Raw genomic sequence first — 5000 nt, forward strand, 5'->3', positions numbered from 1 at the left:
TGCCACAGGACACTATCCAAACAACGACAAGAGGAACGTCACGTCCACTAATAAGACAGAATGTCTCACATCACCCGCAAACAACGCAGCTCAAATCAGCCAGCAACACCCACAGTGGTCCACCCAGTATCAACACAGGACGCAACGCCACGCCACAACACAAAAGGTACAAGTAATAAAATACCCTTTGGCCACACCCCTTATAAAGGCATCGAACCAACCCACCACCTGACACCAGCCAAACGTACATCCTGATTTGACACATCTCTGGCAACCTAACCCACGTTGGCCCTTAACCTAACCCACGTTGGCCCTTAACCTAACCCACGTTGGCCCTTAACCTAACCCACGTTGGCCCTTAACCTAACCCACGTTGGCCCTTAACCTAACCCACGTTGGCCCTTAACCTAACCCACGTTGGCCCTTAACCTAACCCACGTTGGCCCTTAACCTAACCCACGTTGGCCCTTAACCTAACCCACGTTGGCCCTTAACCTAACCCACGTTGGCCCTTAACCTAACCCACGTTGGCCCTTAACCTTACCCACGTTGGCCCCTAACCTTACCCACGTTGGCCCTTAACCTAACCCACGTTGGCCCTTAACCTAACCCACGTTGGCCCTTAACCTAACCCACGTTGGCCCTTAACCTAACCCACGTTGGCCCTTAACCTAACCCACGTTGGCCCTTAACCTAACCCACGTTGGCCCTTAACCTAACCCACGTTGGCCCTTAACCTAACCCACGTTGGCCCTTAACCTAACCCACGTTGGCCCCTAACCTAACCCACGTTGGCCCCTAACCTAACCCACGTTGGCCCCTAACCTAACCCACGTTGGCCCCTAACCTAACCCACGTTGGCCCCTAACCTAACCCACGTTGGCCCCTAACCTAACCCACGTTGGCCCCTAACCTAACCCACGCTGCACCTTAACCTAAGTTACGCTGCACCTTAACCTAAGTTACGCTGCACCTTAACCTAAGTTACGCTGCACCTTAACCTAAGTTACGCTGCACCTTAACCTAAGTTACGCTGCACCTTAACCTAAGTTACGCTGCACCTTAACCTAAGTTACGCTGCACCTTAACCTAACTTACACTGCACCTTAACCTAACTTACACTGCACCTTAACCTAAGTTACACTGCACCTTAACCTAAGTTACACTGCACCTTAACCTAAGTTACACTGCACCTTAACCTAAGTTACACTGCACCTTAACCTAAGTTACACTGCACCTTAACCTAAGTTACACTGCACCTTAACCTAAGTTACACTGCACCTTAACCTAAGTTACACTGCACCTTAACCTAAGTTACACTGCACCTTAACCTAAGTTACACTGCACCTTAACCTAAGTTACACTGCACCTTAACCTAAGTTACACTGCACCTTAACCTAAGTTACACTGCACCTTAACCTAAGTTACACTGCACCTTAACCTAAGTTACACTGCACCTTAACCTAAGTTACACTGCACCTTAACCTAAGTTACACTGCACCTTAACCTAAGTTACACTGCACCTTAACCTAAGTTACACTGCACCTTAACCTAAGTTACACTGCACCTTAACCTAACTTACACTGCACCTTAACCTAAGTTACACTGCACCTTAACCTAAGTTACACTGCACCTTAACCTAAGTTACACTGCACCTTAACCTAACTTACACTGCACCTTAACCTAACTTACACTGCACCTTAACTGTCACATGTAACGTCACAGGAATGTAGCTTTGCCTAACAGCAACCCTCTGAACATAGTTCACTGCTTGGATCCTCTGGTGTCATGTGTATTTCTTGATGCCATGGTGCGTACCCTCACATAAAGGTCTTTCGAGTGTTGCGTACTTTCTACACAGTCCCGCTAACCACTGGAAGGGTGTACCGCTACAGAACGAATATCGCCCTCCCCTCCTGCCCTTCCAAGCTGGTCGGTCAGGCGTTTGTTTGTGAAATGAGCCTTGCAGCTGTTCAGTTGCATTCGGTTGTCGATGCAGTCAGTGTACGTTGTGGTACGGCCTGTGTGGACTGTCCGCTGATGTACGCATAACCCACACTGATCATCCGTCGTTACGTACTGAGTGACATAATGTGGCACATGCTTGACCGTACACCGGCTGCGCCCTACAATGGCGAATCATAAGGGCCATATGTTGTGCACGATGCTACTTGTCTCGTCTCCCCATTACAGCGAGATTGCACTGTTGTACGCCGTACAGACATGTGGTAAGTAGGTACGGACGAAAGTATTGCATGTTGGCCCCCCCCCCCCCCCTCCTCCCTCTGCCGGGAATCAGCGTGAGCCGTCTGTTGATGTAGCGACGAGGGTTTTCCTATTTAATCGTATTGCCCCACACAACATGATAGCACGGTGGACCGCGTTCCACATCTGCGACATGCTACAGAGGCCGGTTGACAGTCGACCGCGCAAGGGACATTGCACACGTGCGCGGACCATCTTCCACGTGTTCTCTCGTGTACATGCCGCAGTGTGTATGTGGGCTGATGTAGCGTGTCGTGACACATAACATGCAGGCATGCCAGAATCGTAGATTTCGCAAATGTAGATTGACGTATACGTTTGCTGCCAAAGATCCGCAAATGAACTGGAAATCAGTTGTTGAGCGGTTGTTCGCGCTGCAGGTGCATCGGTGATAGCGACGATCGGTACATCTGTGAACCGGTTGTTTCGGCGGTACCCGCCATGCCCCCGAACCTGAGTTGGCCATGTGGGTATGAAGCGATACGAGGCTGTGGCTTGGCGGGACAGTCCCCGGCCGGTGAGGGGGGGCCGCCCGGCGTGCTGGCCGCGCGCTGCGTGAGCGCACGCACTACAGCCGGCTGGTGGGGGGCGCCCAGTGGCAGGAGCGCCGGCCGACGGGCCCGGCTGGCGTCCCAGCTATGCGCCGGCGCACCCTGCGCGCGGCGCCAGGCGGCCAAAGTGGGTTCTGCCGAGCCCGGTGCGAAGCGCGGTGGACATCTGCAGTGTGCTGGTCCGATTGCGGACTGTGTGCGTTGAGGATGCGCCGCCGCCCGGCACTCGGCGTCGCGACGCCGTCTGCTGCTCGGTCGCCCCCAGCGGTTCTCGCAGGTGGTTTGTATCGCAGCTCTGCGGACGTGTTGGCGCGTGCGCTGTGCTGGGAGAGTTCGCTTCTGCACCCAAGTGGGGCTTTGCCCTTCTGTGGCGCTGGCGTTGGAGCTGCCGGTCACCGTAGGTGGCGCGTGTTGTTTCCCGCCGGCAATGCCACGACAGCACGCTCCCGGGCCTCTGTCGGCAGCGGCAAGCTCAGTTGGGAGCACGGGTGTTCGCACTGAAAGCGTCTACTCGCCTATCTCCGGGCGATTGCGCCTCTCTCGAACCCGACCAAGTACTTAGGACGGCGCTGCGCGCCGCCGGGACCTGAGAGGGTTTCGAGGTGTATCGTGCAGGGGAGCTCAGCCTCCTCCTGTTTGCAGAATAATTGAGCGGACGCTTGCGTGTTCGCGCGGGCCCTCGGGACACACTCCCGGGCGGCCGGCTGCTCAGCTCTCGTTGACGCAGCTCCCTGGTTGATCCTGCCAGTAGTCATATGCTTGTCTCAAAGATTAAGCCATGCATGTCTCAGTACAAGCCGCATTAAGGTGAAACCGCGAATGGCTCATTAAATCAGTTATGGTTCCTTAGATCGTACCCACGTTACTTGGATAACTGTGGTAATTCTAGAGCTAATACATGCAAACAGAGTCCCGACCAGAGATGGAAGGGACGCTTTTATTAGATCAAAACCAATCGGATTGGCTCGTCTGGTCCGTTTGCCTTGGTGACTCTGAATAACTTTGGGCTGATCGCACGGTCCTCGTACCGGCGACGCATCTTTCAAATGTCTGCCTTATCAACTGTCGATGGTAGGTTCTGCGCCTACCATGGTTGTAACGGGTAACGGGGAATCAGGGTTCGATTCCGGAGAGGGAGCCTGAGAAACGGCTACCACATCCAAGGAAGGCAGCAGGCGCGCAAATTACCCACTCCCGGCACGGGGAGGTAGTGACGAAAAATAACGATACGGGACTCATCCGAGGCCCCGTAATCGGAATGAGTACACTTTAAATCCTTTAACGAGTATCTATTGGAGGGCAAGTCTGGTGCCAGCAGCCGCGGTAATTCCAGCTCCAATAGCGTATATTAAAGTTGTTGCGGTTAAAAAGCTCGTAGTTGGATTTGTGTCCCACGCTGTTGGTTCACCGCCCGTCGGTGTTTAACTGGCATGTATCGTGGGACGTCCTGCCGGTGGGGCGAGCCGAAGGCGTGCTTGCGCGTCCCGAGGCGGACCCCGTTGAAATCCTACCAGGGTGCTCTTAGTTGAGTGTCTCGGTGGGCCGGCACGTTTACTTTGAACAAATTAGAGTGCTTAAAGCAGGCAAGCCCGCCTGAATACTGTGTGCATGGAATAATGGAATAGGACCTCGGTTCTATTTTGTTGGTTTTCGGAACCCGAGGTAATGATTAATAGGGACAGGCGGGGGCATTCGTATTGCGACGTTAGAGGTGAAATTCTTGGATCGTCGCAAGACGAACAGAAGCGAAAGCATTTGCCAAGTATGTTTTCATTAATCAAGAACGAAAGTTAGAGGTTCGAAGGCGATCAGATACCGCCCTAGTTCTAACCATAAACGATGCCAGCCAGCGATCCGCCGCAGTTCCTCCGATGACTCGGCGGGCAGCCTCCGGGAAACCAAAGCTTTTGGGTTCCGGGGGAAGTATGGTTGCAAAGCTGAAACTTAAAGGAATTGACGGAAGGGCACCACCAGGAGTGGAGCCTGCGGCTTAATTTGACTCAACACGGGAAACCTCACCAGGCCCGGACACCGGAAGGATTGACAGATTGATAGCTCTTTCTTGATTCGGTGGGTGGTGGTGCATGGCCGTTCTTAGTTGGTGGAGCGATTTGTCTGGTTAATTCCGATAACGAACGAGACTCTAGCCTGCTAACTAGTCGCGTGACATCCTTCGTGCTGTCA

General features: G+C 53.4%; 1 non-coding gene across 1 annotated transcript in view; it reads left to right on the plus strand.

Moving 5' to 3' along the window:
• The first annotated feature begins 3544 nt into the window (after nt 1–3544).
• LOC126311328 (small subunit ribosomal RNA) overlaps nt 3545–5000 on the plus strand; it is a 1893-nt gene continuing 437 nt past the window's right edge. Inside the window, exon 1 of the ribosomal RNA XR_007554524.1 lies at nt 3545–5000. This exon is cut by the window's right edge and continues 437 nt beyond it. This is a non-coding gene — a ribosomal RNA (small subunit ribosomal RNA).

The sequence above is a fragment of the Schistocerca gregaria genome, unplaced genomic scaffold (genome assembly GCF_023897955.1).
Source record: "Schistocerca gregaria isolate iqSchGreg1 unplaced genomic scaffold, iqSchGreg1.2 ptg000409l, whole genome shotgun sequence".
Lineage (NCBI taxonomy): Eukaryota > Metazoa > Arthropoda > Insecta > Orthoptera > Acrididae > Schistocerca > Schistocerca gregaria.